The sequence below is a fragment of the Eumetopias jubatus genome, unplaced genomic scaffold (genome assembly GCF_037043125.1).
Source record: "Eumetopias jubatus isolate StellerSeaLion01/CBP00866 unplaced genomic scaffold, mEumJub1_p1.0 scaffold_10, whole genome shotgun sequence".
Classification (NCBI taxonomy): Eukaryota; Metazoa; Chordata; class Mammalia; order Carnivora; family Otariidae; genus Eumetopias; species Eumetopias jubatus.
Genome location: NW_028274816.1, coordinates 107,799,997 through 107,821,063, shown reverse-complemented (window position 1 = coordinate 107,821,063; position 21,067 = coordinate 107,799,997). Strand labels below are relative to the sequence as shown.

At 46.4% G+C, this 21,067-nt stretch overlaps 1 long non-coding RNA gene across 2 annotated transcripts in view; it reads left to right on the top strand.

The window, feature by feature from the left end:
- LOC114199464 (uncharacterized) overlaps positions 1–20,754 on the top strand; it is a 29,217-nt gene extending 8,463 nt beyond the window's left edge. The window contains exons 3-4 of one of the 2 annotated variants that reach the window (XR_003607296.2): positions 7,854–8,060; positions 19,181–20,754. This is a non-coding gene — a long non-coding RNA (uncharacterized LOC114199464). The remainder of the gene's footprint in view (positions 1–7,853; positions 8,061–19,180) is intronic. The other variant, XR_003607297.2, reaches the window with a different exon arrangement.
- Positions 20,755–21,067: the final 313 nt, after the last annotated feature.

Here is a 21,067-nt window from a genome sequence, read left to right as displayed (position 1 = left end):
CCTACCTCTGACCCTTTTTGCCAGCTCCCAGAATCCAAGCATGGCATGCACACCAGCCTGGCAGGGAAACAGCACATTCCCAACCCCCCGCCCCATCCCCAGGTTTCATCCAGCCGTTCTGGCTTGTTTTTGCCTCGTATCTGTCCAACTCCAAACTCTTGGCTCTGCCTCCCCAGCCCTGGCCCTTTGGACGAAGGGTTTCTATCCAGTCCTACTGGCATTTGGCTCTTGCGCTTCCTCGATGGGCATTGATGGGGCTCCACGGTGGGATGCCCTCGTTTCTGCACTGCTGTAATTTGAGCTGTGCCCTGGCTTCAGCCCTGCCAACCCCAGATATCCTGGGGAAGCCAGGCTGGAAAACCCAGGGGAAGGTCTTAGAGTGACCAGCAGAGGGGCAGAGAGGAAGCGGACAAGGCCTTCAGGGTGGGTCATGCCTGTGAAGCCTGCGGTCAAAACCTTCACCATCAGACTTCAATGATTTGCCTCTGTGGGTGGCCCACCCACCCGTTTGTATTGTGATCAGACTGTTTCCTTGTCTGCCAGCCCACCAGACTGTGAGCTCTGAGGGCGGGCTTATGTCTCGTTGGCCACTGGATCCTCACTACCTGGTGCGGGTCCTGGCTCTCTGACCAAGTCTCTGCTGAAGAAAGAAACAGATGAATGAAGGAGCTCTTCCTCCTTTATTCCCTGCTGAGGTTGACATCAGCCTATTTACATAAGGCCCAAGGGAGAAGCTTCAACCCGTCAAGTCCAGTTGATCTACTTCTTTTAAAATACACCTCCAGCCAATGCCTTCTTCGGGGGACTGTGCATTTCTTGCTTGGTTAATTCCAACCAGAATTGGTTCACTTATCCTGGCTTCCATTTTTAACTCTCTCCCCCACCCGTCCCTCTTCACCACTGCTCACAGGTATCACTCCACTCCTTTGTTTAAATACCGTCACTACCTCTCCATTTCTCACAAAATATACAGTTCCTGGGACGCCTGGGTGGCTCAGTCGGTTAAGGGTCTGCCTTCGGCTCAGGTCATGGTCCCAGGGTCCTGGGATCGAGCCCCATGTCAGGCTCCCTGCTCAGTGGGGAGCCTGCTTCTCCCTCTGCCTCTGCCCCTCCCCCCAACCCTTGCTGGTGCTCTCTCTCTCTCTCTCTCAAATAAATAAAATCTTTTTTAAAAAAGTACAATTCCTTTAGATCCTCTGTGATTTGGCCTAACCTACTATTCAGCCCATTTCTTGATCTGTTCCTCTGTGACCCTGTGAGCCAACCCCTCGGAACTTTTCACTATTCTTCTAGCAAATTATTCTTCCACTCCACACTTTGCATCATCTGTCCCTTCTGCAAAAGCTGTGCTCCCCAGCAAACCCTGCCCTTTCTTATCTGTGGACCTCACAATAGTCCTTTAAGACCCAGCTGAAGTGTCACCCTCTCTGTGACTCCTCTGATGTCGTCAGTGAGCCATCCAATAGCCTCTTCTGGTGTGTCTTTTCGTCTAGCACAGGGAAAGCCCAGAGTATTGCAGTCCTTTGCTCCCCATTTCTATCGCATGAGCACATAAGCCACTTGAGGGCGGGGCCTGTGTTGTACTCCCCTCCCCTTGCTCAAAGCTGGCAGAGAGTCTGGTGCAAGGTAGAAGAGGCAGTCTATGATAGGCTGTGTGGCCTTGGGCAACTTACTTACCCTCTCTGTCTCTCAGTTTGCTCATTTGTAAAAGTGTCATAATAGCTTCTGCCTGAGGGAATCCTCAACAATGAGGATGACCTGAGTTACTACCTGTAAAGCTTGTGGCCAGTGCTTCTCACTATTAAGTCCTCAATGAAGGTTAGCTACTGTTATTAACTGGGATTATTTGGCCCTCTGTGTTTTTTTAATGAATGAGTGAATGAGAGCCTACATAGTCGAGCAAGGCACTTTCCCGCAACAAAGAACATTCCATGTCAGAGTCCTTCTGTTAAGATCTTAAAGACAGGTCAAGGTACCAACTCCGTCACCTGGATTGGCAGTATCTTCTTTGTGAGGAGCAATTCACCACTTCTTCAAGTTGAGCAGAAAATGTTTGGTTAAGGAAAGATGACTAGATGCGGCACCTGGGTGGCTCAGTCAGTTGGGCATCTGGCTCTTGGACTTGGCTCAGGTCATGATCTCAGGGTGGTGAGATCGTGTTCCACATCAGGCTCTGTGCTCAGTGCGGAGTCTGCTTGAGATTCTCTCTCCATCTCCGTCTGCTCCTCCCACTCATGCTCTCTCTTTCTCCAAAAAATAATTTTTTTTTAGAGAGAGCACGAGCAGGGAGCCCAATGTGGGGCTTGATCCCAGGCCCCCGGGATCATGACCTGAGCCGAAGGCAGACACTTAACCGATTGAGCCACCCAGTGCGTCCAAAATAAATAAGTCTTTAAAAAAAAGGAGGGGGGAAGATGACTGGAGCAAACTTGTAAGATGAAGAACAGGAAAGAACAGGACCTTTGCCACTTGGTGGCAATGGTGAGAAGTCAGCAGGAAAGCAGTACCAAGGGTCACCCATCAATCCACAATCCATTCACAAATGCCCTGGTTACCTTTGAGAAGGGATATGGACCCACGCGTACTCAGCTGCTAAATTACAAGGAACCAGATGGGGAAACAAATTTCTGCATCCAAAATAACCTTGAAGACCATCGAATCCCAATCATTTCTTCAGAGAATGATCATGATTTTGACCTTGGTTCAAATTCTGATCCTGTTATTCACTACTTATGAGATGTTGATACATCCCTGAATCTCACTGACCTGTATAACGGAAATAATCCCTATCTCACATGGTTGTTGTGAGGTTGAAATGACATTAAGTGGGATAATTTACACAAAGTAAAGCATGTGATCATGGTGTGTGCAGATTTAATGTCTGGATCAATTTTGAAACATAGGCTGTACCTGGATCTGATAAAAACACTCACTTCTTGAGCAACAATAACAATGGGCAGCTACAGGGTCTATTTCTCATTCTTACATTCTAGCCTGAAAAAAAACTTTTGAACTGAGTATGTACCGTGGGCCAGACACTATGTTAGCAGCTAGAAAAACAGAGTTAAGAAAACAGGGTCCTTGTCCTCATGTCACTCATAGTCTAGACAAGACAGATTTCTAGTCATAAGACAAGTTCTGCAGGAACATGATGTATCCACAGAGGCTTCTGGAGGAGGTAATGCTTGATCCCAGTCTTGGAGGAAGAGTAGAAATTATCCAGACAAAAGAAGGGGAAGGGAAATTCACTCCAGGAGGAGGAAACAGTATATACAAAGATCCTGGGGCACAAAGAAGCAGTCGCATTCTAGAAAGAGCAAATTGCCTGACAAGGATGGAGGGGGCGTGCCTTCGTGTGGAGGCAAGTGAAGATTTGGGAAAAGCAAGGCAGCCTCATGTCACCAAGAGCCACCAACAGACACCAGGTTAAGGACTCCTGAGTCTATCCCAAAAGTAATGGAAAGCCATTGAAGATGGCAAAGCAGAGGAATGAACTGGTGATGTTAGTGTCTTTTTCTGCTCACTCTGGAGGCTGGAGGACAAGAGACCCAGGGGTGGGGTGGGGGTGGGCTACTCTAGAAATGCAGGCAAAACATTGTCACCTGAACTACACTGACGCCATGAAAAAGCAGACCTCACCATCTAGAGCCACAATCTAGAGATTAACAAATATATCCTGTCCTGTAACAGATCCTCATTTAAAAAATGGCATCTGCGTACTTCCAACATACCAGGCTGGGGGGGGGGTACCTATCAGTGGTGCCCCAGCAAGGAAGGAAGGGAATGGAGATAAACTTCAGAATGTGGGGAGGTAAGTCCAAGAGGATATACCCCCAAAATGTTTATAGAGACTATTTCTGGGTAGTGGGATTATGGGTGACTTGTATTATTTTTTCTCCAACAAACACGAGTTACTTTTTTTTTTTTTAAAGATACATTTCTTTTTGTTTATTTCTTTTTTTTTTAAGATTTTATTTATTTATTTGAGAGAGAGAGAATGAGAGATAGAGAGCACGAGAGGGAAGAGGGTCAGAGGGAGAAGCAGACTCCCCGCTGAGCAGGGAGCCCGATGTGGGACTCGATCCCCGGACTCCAGGATCATGACCCGAGCCGAAGGCAGTCGCTTAACCAACTGAGCCACCCAGGCGCCCCAAACACGAGTTACTTTTTAATTTAATTTGATTTAATTTTTTAAAGTGAGCTCTAGGCCCAACGTGGGGCTCAAACTCACAACCCTGAGATCAAGCGTCGCCTGCTGTACCGACTAAGCCAGCCAGGTGCCCCAAACATGAGTTATTTATATATTTTTCTAAAGAATTAAACAGGGGCACCTGGGTGGCTCAGTCAGTTAAGCATCTGCCTTTGGCTCAGGTCATGATCCCAGGGTCCTGCGAGCCCTGAGCTCCGGATGGGGCTCCCTGCTTGGTGGCAGGTGGGGAGTCTGCTTCTCCCTCTGCCCCTCCCCCCTGCTCATGCTTGCACACTCCCTCTCTCTTTCTAGTGTGCTCTCTCTCAAATAAATAAAATCTTAAAAGAAAAAAAAAGAATTAAACAAACAAAAACTAACCCAAGAACTTTGGATCAAAGAGAATTGGACGATCCAGGACATTCATTAGGACTGGGGGATGGCTAATTCAGAGGTCCAGATCTGGTTTGGAGCCGGTGATGGTGAGAAGATTTAGGGGGAGACCAAAAATCTGCCCACAGGAGGCTTGGGCAGAAGCGTAAGTGCCTCACTGTTAGGGGGATCCTGGTGAGCAGAGCGGAGAAGGCAGCGAGCGATTCCATCAGAGTCAGGGGATGACATGCCAGCAGCTGGGCATTTGGTGGCAGGATGGCGAGCAAATGCTCAGCGCACAGACTGTCAGTAGGTGGCTGAAAGACACGGGGAAAGATTGTGTAACTGGGCTGTGGGGAAGGAGAATAGTGGCCCATTGTTGGAGACCCGATAAACAAATTGAGAGCGTTCATCTTGGAGGCATGGGCCTGAAAGAAGGTCCAAGACAGCTTAATGATCCATTGCGGGTCCGTGCCTGGGATGAGTCACCGGAGAACCGAATGAACCCAGTTCAGCTTTCCTTGCCCCAGCGCTTGCGACAAAGCTGCTGAGATACTGTGGCTAAGAGCTCTCACCACAAGGCCTGGGGCCTGCACAGGAAGGGAGAGCAAACCAGCCAGCCTCAACAGTCAGTCATCCCTGGCCTGACCACAATCCCCCCCCCCAACTTACTTTCTTGAGTTGGGGATTTGCATACCCAGGCCCCTGAGGGAGGGAAGTGCCTCCCCCCTTGGCTGCTGCCTTCTGCAGGGTCTCCCGACCAGGTGGAGGTGGACAGCGGCTCAGTGGGCCCAGGTCTGCTCTGAGCTGGGACCGTGTCGCTGGGAGGAGCCTGATTTGTGCAGGACTGGAGTACTGAGGTTGGAAACTGGGAGCTAGCCTGGGGTCAGAGCCAACTGCTGTCACATCAGAAAAGGAAATGGGAAACTCCTGGAAGGCGAGGCGCTGGCAGGTGTTTGACAAGGGGCTCTGGATTTCAATCGAGACTCCACTCAGCCGAAGGCGTGTAATCTTGAGCATTTCATTCAATGCCTCAGGGTCTTAGTTTGACTGCAAAATAGTGGTAACACGCACGTTCTCTGACCCCGGAGACTACTAAGAGTGTACCCTTATGAAGAGCTCATTGTGGGCGCCAGGCTCTGTTCGAAGGGTTATACATATTTATGTTATGTTGTGTTATATTAATTAGCCCTATAATGAGCAACAACTCTACATGAGGTAGGTATTACCATGATTCCTACCCCCTAAAGATGAGACAACAAAAGCACAGGGAAGTTAAGAGACTTGCCCCAAGTGGCAGAGTCAGGATTCAGACCCCTGTGCAGCCCGACTCACACTCCACGCCTCAAACCCCCGCCTTCACCTCCTCCCTCAGCTGCGAAATCCTTTGCAAACAGATGCGGGTTTGTTTTTCTCAGTCGTGACTGACATCCCGAGCGCTGAGTTCCCTACCTCAGGCCCCACTCTGAGCGTGCAGTGGTCACCAGGGTTTAGCCTCAGGAAGGGATGGGAGCGACAGGTGTGTCCGCCGAGTGTGGGTCCTCACAAAACCATGGAAGGCACGGGAAGGGAGACTCAGAGAACCGGCGACCTCCCCGAGTCATGGAGCTCCGAAGCCAAAGAGGTTCATCTCATTGTAAACTTCCCAATGCAGGGCTTCTCAGATCTCTTGGAAAAGAAGCCAGGCAATGTGGTAGCTCGGGGCTAGGCCTCTAGAAACTGGGGTCAAAGCCCACTTCTGCCACTTCCCAGTCGTGTGACCTTGGGCAAATGACTTTACCTCTTTGGGCTTTGATTTGCTTATCTGTAAAATGGAGACGCATCGTATCTACCTCGGAAGGTTATGGTAAGGTGCACATGGGATGCTCTCAGTGGCTAGTAGAGCCTGGGGCAAAAGTATAGGATTTGACTCAAGGTTTGCTTTGCTTAGACGAGGCAGGATAAGGGCTATCTCCAGAAACCAGAAGATTCACACAGTGGTGGGGCGTCTGTCTAGGGAAGATTCTAGCAGGAAGAAAACGGTAGAGTCAGACTGCCAGGAGGATGGAGTGAGGTCCCAGGAGGCTCAAAGGCAGGTAAATGAGGAAGGGTCTAGTTGGACTGGTGGTTATTTTGGGGGGACCCACAGCTAGGCAGCTGGGTGCCCTCCTTCCAGGACCCGTGCTCGGTATTCAGAAGGCCTGTCAGTGTCCGGTAGGAGGCCTGACCAGGCAGTTGATAGAAGAGTCTGGTGAGGATTTGGCAGCAAGAAGTAGAGGCACAGCCGCCGGAAAGGAATTTTGAGGTGGCTGCGGGTTAGGGAAGAGATTATGAAGCCTGCAGGAGGAAGCCACCAAAACCGGGACTCGGTTGATATTGGGAGAGGCCGCGTCCAGATATTAGGTAGATATAGGGGGGGTCAAAGGATAAAAGCAAGGGGAGGAGGTAATTAGCATATGCAAAAGTTTCGGGTAGTGCTTGGTTCAAAGGGCATGCGATGCATGTGTTGGTGATGATGATGATTTTCTTTTGGCAGCCAGGATCTGCGGGTGGGAGACAGGATTTCAGCTCCTTAGAGCAGAAGTAACCAGACTGGGGTTTGATGCCTTAGTATTTCCCTCCATAAATCTGGGGACCGATACTGCTCACTTTTAAACTTAGCCAAATGATACCATTTAAACAACCAAAAAATGCATCACCTCCCATCACCATGATTTCATAAAAGAAGAGCCATCTTACCACCACAAGTAAGACGGACATAATCTCAGAACAGACATTTTTTTTGAAAAGATGTTATTTATTTATTCGACAGAGAGAGACATCGCGAGAGAGGGAACACAAGCGGGGGGAGTGGGGGAGGGAGAAGCAGGCTTCCCGCTGAGCAGGGAGCCCGATGCGGGGCTCGATCCCAGGACCCTGGGATCATGACCGGAGCCAAAGGCAGACGCTCAACGACTGAGCCACCCGGGCGACCCTAGACATTTAAATTAGAAATGAAAATTAACTTTACAAAAGGCTCACTCACATTGTCTTCTTGTCAGTGTGCAGCTGATGGAGGGAAACTCTGGAGCAGGGATGATGGGCAGAGCAGAGTCTGGGACACATTCATGCCCCAGGGCTCCCCTTCCTGGGGCCTGGGCTGCCTTGTGGGGCTTGGTTGGGAGAAACATGAGAAAGACTCCGTGGCCACGTACAAGGTATCTATCCTGACCCTGAGCTTTTGTGCTCACGGCTGGCACCTCTGCCGGCCACTGGCTTCTGGCCCCATCTGACCCCACTCCATTCCACGACCACCTGAGTCCTCTCCCTCTTACAGCCCTCCGCTTGCCCTTTGGACGTGACACCTGAACTTGTCTTCTCCCATTGGACCTTTGGCACTTTTTACGGGCCTTGGCTGGAACCAACCTGCCTTCTGCCCCTCCTGCTCCTGCCAGTCCTGGGAGACCCTGTGCACCATCCCCACCCGTGGACCTCAGCCTCAGCCCTTGTCCTCGATTGCTGAGGATCTACACGGAATGTTAAAGTAAGATCAGCCCTCCCACCCCCTGCAGTATGGACCCAGTACTTCTTCCACCCACTTGCTCCTGCTCTCCCCATGGGGGTGACGGACAGGGGAAGACTGGTCTCAAGTTTGCTCACAACCTATAGAAATCCATAGGCCCCAGGACAACGAGCTAAATGTGTAATTAACCCACATCTGTGTCAAAGTTTGCCTCTTGGGTATCTGTAAGCTCTTTGAGGTGGGGACCTTCCCTGATCATCTTCTATTTAATCTTTAATTTCCTACTCATCCCCAACTCCCCATGTCTGCCCCTCCCTGAAAACCAACTAGTAATGGCCATCTGAAATATATTTGTTGACTTGAATTGGATTCCTTCATTCAATACACATTTACTGGTCACTTGCCAAAAATGATACAAAGCAGATAAGGACGTTGCCTTCAAGGAGCCTTCAGCCTCACGAGGAGGAGGACCCATGGCCATGGAACTGGAAATGAAATAGACAATAGACAATAGACAAGAATATTTCCAAAACAAACTTGAAGGCTGAGCTGAACTGGTTTCACCTCCAAGTGCTTGGGTGGTTTGGCCCATACAGGTCAGCCTAGCCCAGAAAAGCAATCTCCCCACTGGGGCTCCAAACATGTCCCATTCAGCCTTGAACACAGCTCTGAGCCAAGGGCGAGTCAGCCTCGCAACCATGCAACCACCTCGTTTTGTTTCCAGAAAGGTTTTTTTTTCTGTCTTGGTCTCCTGGTGCTCTTCTCCATGACCCCTTCCCACACTCATCCTAAACACGACAAGCAAGACCTTTCCTTAAAAACAAATGTCTCCCATTGCAAGATAAGGGTGCCCTTTCTGTGTTTTCATTAATTTATTGATGCTTGTTTTCATACTGAGTTTGGGCTGGCCTTGTACTGACTTTGTTGAAGTCCAAAGGTTGTTTTAAGCAAAAGGACACAAGAAAGGGGAAAATAAATCAAAGAAACACTAAACTCTCAACCAAAAAAAAAAAAAAAAGGAATTTTCAATCAGCTGATTTAGAACTGGTGATGAAGTTTTCCAAGAGGAGAGTCTAAAAGTAAGTGAGATGGGAGGGACCCTTCAGGCCAATGATACAGAGCGGGGATTTCCATACCTTGCTCTTCACTGCTCACTGACAGTAATGGTGGGTCAGACTTCCTATAGGGGTCAGGGGGCACGTCCCCAAAGGGTCCTAGAAGCTACTCCCAGTGGGCTGCCTTCCGGTCTCTGTCCAGTCTCACAAGGTAAGGCTCTCCAAACTTCCATGAGCTTTCAGTGGTACGGTGATCACTTTCTTCCCAATTTGTAGCTCTGTGGAGTGGAGCAGCCCAAAGGCTGTGGGGAAGGGTTCTGAATCAGAAGTCGGGAGACCTGGGTCTTAGTCTTGGCTGTGCCCCTGGCCAGGGCAAATGCCCTGACTTATCTGACTCAGAGAGTCTGTAATGTTCAATGAGTCTATAATATCTGCTTTTTCAGTTTTAGTTATGTAATTATAAATCGAATGAGTGTTTGCTGTAAGAAAGCAAAGGTAGTACAGAAATACATCAAGACAGGTCCCTCACCCCCACCTACCATCAGCTCCAGAAATAACCACTGTTTGTTAGGAGAGCACCCTTTCAGAAATGGTCTCTGCCCACACAAAGATACCACTGGGTGCGTTCAGACCCTGCCTCGATTCCAGGGTTCCCATGGCTTGCCTAGTGGCTGTGGAGTTCCCCATCTTCCGAAACAAGAATGTGCCTTCTTAACACATTTTATTCTTTTGGCACTAAGAAAGGTTTTGCTTTTTTTTTTCTTTTTTAATCTGTATTCCCTTTTTCTAGAAAATTCCAGAGATAAGGAAGAGGTGTGGAGCTGGCTTGTACAGGGCCAAAAAGCCATGACTCATATCTATTCCAAACTCCATTCAACGATGTCACATTGGTAGCTTGCAATTGGCTGCATCTGGCAAATGCTACAAATCAGGACCCCACCCCCCACCCCGATTGAGTTTGCCCACACATCCCGGGGCCTGGTGAGGAATGTGCTTTGACAACTCAAGGTGGGGGAGGAGTCAGCCAAATGGTGCTATGTGGTTTAATGAGCTCTGTGGAGTCAAGCGAACTGGATCTGTAGGCTATGTCTCTGCTGGCAAAGGATAACAAAACCCCGGTAAAGATCATGGAAATATATGTTGGCAGAGAATAGGGGCTTATACCTCCTCTATCAATCCTGCTGTCCTGAAGCAAACACTTGATAACATTACATCTTTTATTTTTTTTAAAGATTTTATTTATTTATTTGAGAGAGAGAGAATGAGATAGAGAGAGCATGAGGGGGGGAGGGTCAGAGGGAGAAGCAGACTCCCCGCCGAGCAGGGAGCCCGATGCGGGACTTGATCCCGGGACTCCAGGATCATGACCCGAGCCGAAGGCAGTTGCCTAAGCAACTGAGCCACCCAGGCGCCCCAACGTTACATCTTTTAGACCTCTATGGTAGATAGCTAGAATAATGGCCCCAATGAGTGGCATCTCCTTGTGTCTGCACCCCTTTTCTATGGGATGTTGCTGCTCCCCCCCACTGAGCAGTCCAGTCTACTTTGCCATCTCCTTGAATCTGGACTGGCCTCATGACATTTCTGACCAGCAAAATAGGGCAGACATAACATGCACAATCTGGAGCTTAGGTCTAAAGGGGTCTTCCAGCTTCTACCATCACCCTATCATAACCTTGAGACCGCCCTGCCCTGATGAAGTTCCCTGAGCCCGCTGGAGGATGACAGACCACTGGGAGACCTGGCAAGCTGCACCAACCACCAGACATGCGAATGAGGCCATGCTGGGGCCCCTGGCCCCTGTCAGATGACCTTTGCCGCATGGGTGATTGCGGGGGAGACTAACAGAACCACCCACATAGCCAACCCACAGTGCTGTGAGAAGCAATAAATCAATTTGGTTTGTTACATGGCAATAACTAACTGAAATGACCTCAAAATCTAGAGAAATCAGTGGGTCCTGGAAAGATGGCACCCCCCAACCCCCACCCCCCGGCTATAAACGAATCCCCGCTAGAGTTGATAAATGTTCAGGATTTATTTAAGCTGTTATTCCCTCCAGGAGCTCATGCACCTTCAAAGGAATAACCTTTTAACAGTGGGACTGCAGACCCTTATCAAGGATATATTCATGGCCTGGGAGCCTCCTGACTTCTCTTCAGAAGCCACATCCTTTGACAGCTTCCAGCTCACTTCGGAAAGGTCTACCTACCCAGGGGATGGGGCAGATCTAATTCAGAGGAGAGAGCTGGTTGATAATGCAGAGGAAATTGTGAGGAGACGCTGAAGCACGTCTAACCTTCTTTATAGCCAAACAAAACAATCCCAAACCTCAAAAGAGTGCGGTAGGAAAAAATAAACAAGGATTCCAAAGATGACAGAATGTGGGGGCACGCATAGAGGTCATGCCCTATATATGTCAGTGACATAAAAATAGTAAAAAGCCAAGTAGATTAAACTAGAGTTTTACATCGTTCTGAATGTGGTTTCCCTCCTTAGCTAGACTATAAGCCTCTTGGAAGTAGGGATCATGAATTGTTCATCTTTATGACTAAGAGCCTAGCATGGGGCTTTGCAAAGAGCAGACACTCAGTGAATGCCGTTGAACTGAGGTATAAATTTGAGCCCAAAGAACAGGGTGGGGAACATAGAAGCCAATAGGTCCCATGGTCTTGAGATTTTGAAAGGTTTGAAATGTCTGCAGAGGAGCCAGGGAGCAGAGGTCTGAGCCCATGGACATGGCTGCAGGCCAGGTCCTGTGGGCCCTTGGCTCCCCTAACCCTGCCCTCAGCAGGAGTCCACGCCCTCCCCTGGGACGCTGGGAATTTGAAGGTTGAGGCTGCGAATCCTCAGACCGTGGTGTCACCTTGAGCCCCCTTACTCACCAACCTTATTCAGAGAGAGGTGACCCGGGCAAGGGGGAGCCTATTTGTGCCACAGAGCTGGAGCCTGGAGTCAACCCATCCATGGTCCTGAGGCCAAGACAGTGCAGAAGAAACCCTGGAAGGCGCCGAGCCTCAGGCATCCTCCCCCAGATACTTGTTGAGTTGTCATTCTCCCTGAGGGGTCTCGCCTTGACCCAACTTCTCCCTCTCGTGTGCACCCTTGGGGCACAGGGCCCTGGGCGCTTTGGGGGCTCCCAGGCACCTCTCTGGGTGAATGTGGTGGCCCTGGGGAGGGACTCTTGCTCTCTCTACGACTCTAGCTCTGCTTTGTACATCTGGGGACAGGGCCAAGAAAAGGGGCCCTTTGAGCAATGTCCCTTCCAGATCCCTTGCCACTTCCTGTCCAACCAAGAGCATGCTATCTGGCCCTCGGAGACTTTGTTCCCGGTCTGCAGAAGGAAGGGAAGCAAGGAAGAGGGGATGGAAAAGGGAAGGGAGTGGGGAGGGATTCTCCGACAACCCTCCCAGCTCCTCCTATTACCTACAGCATAAAGTTCAAGTCCTTTTATGGTATGCAGAGCTCTTGCCCGCCCGGGCTCATCCACAACTCCAGTCTTATCTCTGCCTCCCCTCTCTAACCTGACAAGCACAGGGCTCCACACCAGGCTCATGCAGAGCCTCAGTCTGAAATGTCCTTTCTCCCTCCCACCCTTCAAGGCCTCCTTCTGCTCTGCAATGCCTCCCTCACCTCCCAGACGGAGACAGGCTCCGCTGCCTTGGCACCTTCTATCTAGTGATACAGCAGGGTCCCTCCCGCCGTTCCTCCTTCCTTCCTTCAACAAGTGCTCAGTAAGCACCTGTGTGAGCCAGGCTCTGTGCTTGGTTCCAAGGATACTCCAAAAGAGACACCCGTTTCTACCTCTAGGGACCTTACAGGCCTCCTCACAGACAGGTGGAGTCGTGGGGGTACAGAGCTCTAAGCGGGTGTTGGGACAGCCTCCCGGTGAAGAAGTGACATTAACAGCTGAAAGCTGAGTAGAGGTGAAGGGGGTGGGGGATGAGAGGCCCCAGAGCAGGAGGGAACCTGGTATATACTTGAGGAAGTAAAAGAAGGGGGAGGAAGGTTGTGTCGACTCTGGGCTGTGGGCCTGGTAGACGGCAGTGAGGATTCTGGTCCTCCTCCTGGGAGAAATGGGAGACATTGAGGGGTTTAGGCCGGTGGGGGTGGAGGGATGGGAACACGTCTGATTTGCATGTGGGGTGGTCAGTGATGGGAGCAGGGGTGAAAGCAGGAGAGCCCGCAGGAGGCTGCTGGAAACATTGAGGAAAGAGGTGCTTGTGTCCTCCACAGTGGTGGATGGACCAGATCAACACGTAGGAGGTCAGACTGATGGTCAGGTTGGCAATAGGGACAAGGTGACAAAAGGGGGTGTCCAAGATGTCTCCCTGGTTTCTGCCTCGGGAGGTGTCTGTGCTCCCGCTAGCCTGGGGCTTACTAAGTCTTTGAGTCTCTGCACCCAGCATAACATCTTATGAAGAGCTGTGGAAGGGAAATCCAGACACCAAGGAACAGATGGGCAAAATCTCTCTTAGGGAGTATGTCAGGTGTTAAATTCAAGCCATTTTAGCCACACTATTTACAGAATCCTGGTAACAAACAGGTACTTCCAAATGCACAAAAATCAGATCCCTTCCAAAGCGATAAATTAATGCTTTTGGAATGTAGGCATTTATGTGGAGCATGAGCATTCTGTTCTCATTTTTGCAAGATAATAGTTTGAACTAAAGGAAACTTATGAAAAAAAAAACACTGCATCAACAAAGAAGTAAGCCCTAAATATAAGGATACTTTGACTATATAAACTAGATATACTATGTTATATGAGAAATATTAAAATATATTTAATATGTTTTTTCTTTTAAATATGATATTATTTTTAATTGCAGTAGTACCTGCTTGCTGTGACAAATTCCAGCAATATATAAAGAATGGCGTCAAAGTGAAGTGCCATTTCCCCCACCGCCAAAACTCTCTCTCATCGAATGTCACCATTTTTTCCTATGCACCAAAACATGTTTCCACTTTTCATAAAGATGAGATTGTTTAACACTTTTCTGTGGCTTGATTTTCTCCCCATATCACAGTCATATAGAAGCATGACTTAGGGTCATGGTCAAGCCACAGGTTTTGGAGCCAGATCACTGGGGTTCAAATCCCAGCTCTGCCAACCAGCTGTGTGGTCTTAGATGAATGACTCACACCATTATGTCTCGGTTCCCTTGTCTGTGAAATAGCACAAATTACGGTATCTTCCTCAGTGGGCTTCTGGAAGGATTAAATGGACATAAAGCATGGAGAACAGTGCCTGGTACATACATTGTCTTCCTGCATCAGGACGGATCTGCCTCATCAACAGCTTCCAAGTACAAGATGGATCGAAATTATTCAACTATCCGTTGGGGATGGATATTTAAGGTGTTCCCACCTCCTTCATAATTCTAAACTATAATTATCTGTAAAGTGTCTTTAAACAGCGAGAGAGGGAACACAAGCAGGGGGAGTGGGAGAGGGAGAAGCAGATTCCCCACTGAGCAAGGAGCCCAATGCGGGGCTTGATCCCAGGACTCTGGGACCATGACCTGAGCTGAAGGCAGATGCTTAACGACTGAGCCACCCAGGCGCCCCTAGAAGTTCTTTATATATTACAGTATTAATCTTTTGCTCTTTGCTTAAGTCACAAATGGTTTCTCTCAGTTGGCCATTTGTCTTTTAATGTTGTCTATGGCTTCTTTGGGTATACCAAAGATTTAAATGTTTATCTGTTAATCTGCTTATTAATGGATAAGTCTGTTAATCTTTTCCTTATGACCTTTGGGATTGGGGCCTTCCCTAGAAAGGCCTACCTCAACTCAAGATTAAAAAAATACTTTTTGGGGCGCCTGGGTGGCTCAGTTGGTTAAGCGACTGCCTTCGGCTCAGGTCATGATCCCGGAGTCCCAGGATCGAGTCCCGCATCGGGCTCCCTGCTCAGCAGGGAGTCTGCTTCTCCCTCTGACCCTATCCCCTCTCATGTGCTCGCTCGCTCTCTCATTCTCTCTCTCAAATAAATTTAAAAAATATTTAAAAAATAAAAATAAAAAAATACGTTTTTACATTTCTCTTGTTGTTTAAAGGCTTTAAGAATGTTTTGATTTTTAAACCACCTTGAATATCCTCCTAAAATTGATAGCCAGTTGTCCTAACACCATTTTGCCCCATAAATTGTGATTGCCATCCTTATTATAAACTAAGTTCCTATTTATATGGGACATACTTCAGGACTCTCTGTTCTGTTTCCTCACCTATTTGGTTATTCCTACATCAATACCTCATTTTTTATTATTATAAATAATATCTTTGGTATCTTTGTTGTATGTCTTGATATATAACAGGAGGTCCTCCTCTCATTCTTCTTCTATTTCAAAATGTTCTTAGTTATTCTTGTATGTTTATTCTTCCAGATGAATTTCAGAATCAGCATACCCATAAAAAGTCCTGCTGGAATATCAAAAGGAACTAATTCAGAGGAGAATGAATATCTTTTTATTACTGAGTTTTTTCATCATTTTCAGGAGATAAGTTGTTTCTCTATAGGTTCAATATTTGTATATCCTTTAATAAAGTTCATAAGATTTTTTCCCCTGTGCATTTTGACAATTTGTTCCTAAGTACCTTTTTCGTTTTTATTATTAATGTGAGTTATATCTTTTTTCTATCATATTTCCTAATTTATTATTGCTGATCTATAGGAACGCTGCTGGCTTGTGTGTGTGTATGTTTCCTTTCTAATTTACCACCTTGTTAGATTCTTTAACAAGCCATAATCATTTTTTAAAATGTTGATCTTGAAGGTTCTGAGTGAATAAATCATATAATCTAGAAATAATGCCATTTTGTCTCTTTTCATGTTGATGTATACCTCTTGTTTTTTCATCTTACTGCAATGACTACCCTTTTCTACTTATTGCAATGGCTCAGTCGGTTAAGTGTCTGCCTTCAGCTCAGGTCATGATCTCAGGGTCTCGAGCCCCGTTTCAGGCTCCCTGCTCAGCTTCTCTATCCCTCTGCCGTTCCCCCTGCTCATGCTCTCTCTTCCTCTCTCTCTCTCTCTCTCTCAAATAAATAAAATCTTTAAAAAAACATAACATGGTATCAACTTGGTTTGTCTCAATCCTGACTTTAAAGAAAATGATTCTAATACTTGGCCATTAAGTTTAGCATTTGCTGTAGCTGTAGGTTTCTGATGGAGACTTTGTCACGTTCAGGATGTTTTCTTTTCTTTTTTCCTTTTTTTAAGTTTATTTATTTAAGTAACCTCTACACCCAATGTGGGACTCAAACTCATGACCCTGAGATCAAGAGCCACACATTCCCCCCACTGAGCCAGCCAGGTGCCCCAAAGATGTTTTCTTTCCTGCTTCACTTGTAAGAAGGTTTTTTGTTTTGTTTTGTTTTGTTTTGTTTTTCCAATCATGAAAGAGTATTGTATTTTATTAAATGTGTGTGGACGTTTTTTATTTTTAATTTCTTTTTTTAATTTTTTAAATATTTTATTTATTTATTCATGAGAGACAGAGGGAGAGAGAGAGGGAGAGAGAGAGAGAGAGAGAGAAGCAGAGGGAGGAGCAGGCTCCCTGCTGAGTAGGGAGCCCGATGCGGGACTCGACCCCAGGACCCTGGGATCATGACCTGAGCCGAAGGCAGACACTTAACCATCCACCCAGGCGCCCTATTTTTAATTTCTTAATTTTTATTTTTTGGGGTATCAATCAAAATGATCAGACCATTTTGCTCTTGGGGTGCTTGGGTGGCTCAGTCAGTTAAGCGTCTGCCTTTGGCTCAGGTAATGATCCCAGGGTCCTGGGATCAAGTCCTGCACCAGACTCCCTGCTCAGTGGGGATCCTGCTTCTCCCTCTGCCTCTCCCCCTGCTCATGCTCTCTCTCTCTCTCTCTCTCTCTCTGTATCTCTCTGTCTCAAATGAATAAATAAAATCTTTTTTTTTAAGATTTTATTTATTTATTCATGAGCGACAGAGGTGGGGGGAGAGAGAGAGAGAGAGAGAAGCAGAGGGAGAAGCAGCCTCCCAAGGAGCAGGGAGCCCGATGCGGGACTCGATCCTAGGACTCTGGGATCATGACCTGAGCCGAAGGCAGACGCTTAACCATCTGAGCCACCCAGGCGCCCTAAATAAAATCTTTAAAAAAAAAAAGAACTTTTTGCTCTTTGGTGTATTAATATAGTGAATTTCATTAACAAATATCTTAATGTTGAACCATCCTTGCATTACTTTAATACACTGATCCAATTTCACTTAAGATTTTAAAAATCTGTGTATAAGCAAATTTAGCTTTTGGTTTCCTTCTTGGTTGTTCTATGCTTATCCACTTTGGTATCAGCATTATGCCAGCCTCATGGAATGAGTTTGTAAGATCTTACCATAAAACCTCATTTCTTTTCCTTGGGTAGATTTTACTTCTTTTTTTTTTTTTCAAGTAGGCTCTATGCCCAACCTGGGGCTTGAAATCAGAACCCTGAGATCTAGAGTCACATGCTTCATTCACCAACTAAGCCAGCCAGGCACTCCACTGTGGGTAGATTTTAAACTAGTTTTTTTCCAATATGGGTGGTCTATTTGGATTTGATAATATTTCTTGAGTCAATTGAGATAATTTATAATTTCCCTGAGAATTGTAATTTTCATTCAGATTTAATCCAGTTGCACATAGGATTCTCTAAATTCTTTAATAACCTCTGTTTCTATAATCATGTTCTCTTCTTGTTTCTAAAATCACCAGTTTGAGCTCTTTTACCTTAATCAGACTTATACAAATTTTATCTATTTTATCATCAGCTTTTGAGACACCTGATGTTTGTTATTTCATCCATTTTGTCTTTAATTCTTACCTTCTGCTAGATTTAGGTTTATTTTTGCTTCTCTTTTTCCTAGCAACCTGAACTGCATGCTTAGATAACTTAGTTTCAGTTTTTCTTATTTTCTAATAAGTGTGTTTAAGGAAATAAATTTCCCTCCAATTATCACTCTTTCTGCATCATACAGAACTTGGCATGTAGTGTCTAGGTGTTGTCATTATTCTAAAGCGATCCATATTTCAGTTTTGATTTCCTATTTGACTACAGATTATGGAAATTTCAGTTCTGATTTCCTCTTTAATATAAAAGCTATTGCAAAAAGTCCTTTAAAATTGCAAGTGAATAGATTTTTTTTTTTCTACATTTGTCATTAAATCTTGTGTTAAGGATCTGTAGACCATTTGGGTCAGAAGGTTTCTACTCTGGGGAATTTATGGAAATTTTCTTTGTGATCTATTACACAAGCAATTTTAAACTTTTCCATGGATGTTTGAAAAGAACTTCTGTCCTTGGCAAGTCCTACAAGAATACAGATATCTACCGAATCAAGCTTATTATTCAAATTTTTACTTTTTATCTAATTAACAAATCAATTTCTGCCTATGATTTAATTATTTCCTTCTGGTTGTTTTCTTCACTCTTAACTTCCGGAATTCCAGTTTCGGTCAATATCGAATCTCCTAGAGCTATTCTGCATGTCACTTAATATTTTTGTCACATTAACCATAGTGAGACTAGAAGAACAGTGATTTAACTTTAGAATCCAAATGCCACTGGGCATGTGAAGTCATGTGGTGATTCATTGTGTAAGTACTGCCCAAGCGACACATTTTTAACAAGTTTAAAAAAACAGCATACATTGGGAGAAACACACTGGGAGGCAAGCGGCCAAATAGCAGAACGCTGAACTTTATGAAACTGAAAAAGTCAGTTCAGTCAAATATTTATGAAGCATTGTGTGAATGGCACACAGGCACAGAGCAATGGAAGCTACTGGTCTGCTCTCAGCACCACGCAGATCTCTTGAAGACACAGGACCTGCACCAATGCAATACGGTTAAGTAACCAAAAGACAGCACACACTTTCATGCCAAATGAATGGCCCAGGCAGTGAGTGTTACAGCAGTCCAGGGAGTGGGGAGATGGATGTTGTAAACACAAGATGGCTTATGTAGAAACCTACCCCAGCTGGCTTTAGCCAAAAAGGGACTTATTATTAACTCAGGAGTATCTGGGGTGCTTCTTAGGCACACTTAGGTTCTCTCGGCCTCACCTTCTCTCCTTCCAGCTGCCACACAGGCTCTGACTTCACACAGCACAATTGGACAGCTTCTCAGCTCACACTGTGTCACTGGTCTCTTGCCTCGAGACTTCCCAGTTGACATGGAGGTGCAGGACCCTACTTGTCTTCCAGTGTTCCAAACCCGGAAATGTGGGAGAGTCAACAGCCTGTGATGTGCATCCTTTGACCAGTGGAAAACGGGAACTAGTGAGTAAATTCTTGGCCCTTTTCCTTTCTCGGAGGGATTGTCCTGGGATGTAGTTTATGCCACTTCTTGGAGGACTGGCCCGTGTTGGGGGTCAAACAATTGTACTTAACAGTGAACTGGCTCAATAATGCAACCTTGGGTTGGTTCTCCCACCTTGGCTGCTTTGTTCCCTTTGTCCTTCACTCCTGCTCTCTAGGATTTCTCTCCCTATTAAAGTGGAAGCACAGAGACCTTTGCTCAGGCTCTGCTCTTTTGGGGACCCATGCTTAGACATCCTGTAGCTGAAAGTCCAGATAGAGGTGATGCAGGGGGCTCAAAGGTTTTCTGGGTACTTGGTTTTCCTCCATGTTTTGCCTGTGTTAGCTGAATTTGCCAGCAGGCTCTCTCCTGATGGTACTAAGATGGCTCCAGAAACCTCGACAATGGATGCGTCCAGGTTCACATTTCACAGGAAGGAGTCCTATCCCCAATACCTCAAACACAACTGATAGTTATTGACTCTGATTGACCTAATTAGGTCAGTGACCATCCCTGAACCCATTACAGTGGCCAGGAGAATGCTATGTTCTAGTTGTCTTCAGCCTAGATGTTAGGACCCAAAGGAAAAAGATGGATGGAGAGTGGGAGAGGGGCAGATGCTCAAACAGAACCCAGGAGGGTTGTCTAAAGTAGCAACAAATACTCAGCACAGACAGAAAAAGTTGAGGTAGAAGATACCAATCTTCCCGGGCCCCAGCAGAATTTTCCACAGAAAGTTTTTAGGTTTTCCAGAAACCAAAATTTTTTGGCTTATACTTTGCCACAGAATTTTTCCCTTTTCTTTTGTACCAAAGTGGGTAGAGATACCGGTGGGTCTACAGACAGGATCTATTTCCTCCCTAAAAGGCAAAGTATTTCATCTTCAGAATAATCGAACAATTGAAGAATACTCTGTTGAATGATAAAAGCAATTGAACATAGATTGACAGGGCAATTCCTGTGTGTCGAGTGCTGTACTAGGCTCTGGAGTTCAGAGCTAAATAAAATATGTTCCAAACAGAATTCCAACAATGTCATTTGCCTACTGAAAAATCACTTAACATCTTCTCATCTATGAAAGGCAAAATTCCCAGTTTCCTAACCCAAGGCCCTCAGTAATCTGGCTTCTGCCTATCCAGCCTCTTTTCTAGAGTCTCAGTACCCTTCCCCTTTCTCAAACAGTCTGTATTCTCCAGGGGCGCCTGGGTGGCTCAGTCGTTAAGCGTCTGCCTTCGGCTCAGGTCATGATTCCAGCATCCTGGGTTCGAGCCCCGCTTCGGGCTCCCTGCTCAGCGGGAAGCCTGTTCTCCCTCTCCCACTCCCCCTGCTTGTGTTCCCTCTCTGGCTGTGTCTCTCTCTGTCAAATAAATAAATAAATAAAATCTTTAAAAAAAAATAAGTCTGTGTTCTTTCATTGGATTAGGCAACTACAAGAGCAAAGCCATCAATCAGTCAATATTGATCAGCTGCAAGGCCCTACAGAAGCTCATGTGCAAAGACATAAAAAAGCTTGGAGTCAATCCAACATAGGAGACAGGATATAAACATATGGAAAGTAAGATAACCTAAGATTTAAGTAGCAATCTAAAACACCAAGGCATGAGGTTCTGAGAGATATTTTGAAGATGGAAATGACAGAGTTGGGGACCCTGTATAATGGGAGAAGA